The sequence below is a fragment of the Arachis ipaensis genome, chromosome B02 (genome assembly GCF_000816755.2).
Source record: "Arachis ipaensis cultivar K30076 chromosome B02, Araip1.1, whole genome shotgun sequence".
Lineage (NCBI taxonomy): Eukaryota > Viridiplantae > Streptophyta > Magnoliopsida > Fabales > Fabaceae > Arachis > Arachis ipaensis.
The window spans coordinates 105620099-105620351 of NC_029786.2; positions in this window are offsets into that span (position 1 = coordinate 105620099).

Sequence of the window (253 nt, forward strand, 5' to 3'; positions counted from 1 at the left end):
CAGTTCCTTCTAGAAACACGGTTTATTCATATTGCCACGTGTTCATTCATGGTCTTTTTTAGACAATAGAACTTTGCATTTACACTTTGGATAAAAAATAAAAATATAATAAATAAAAATTTATTTTACTAAAAAAGTAAAAAAATTATAATAAAATTAAATTATATTAATATTCTTAAATCTTTTATTTTTTTACTAATTAAAGGATGAATTAATAATTATGTTAATATTTATATTTTTTTTCTTTGTTTTC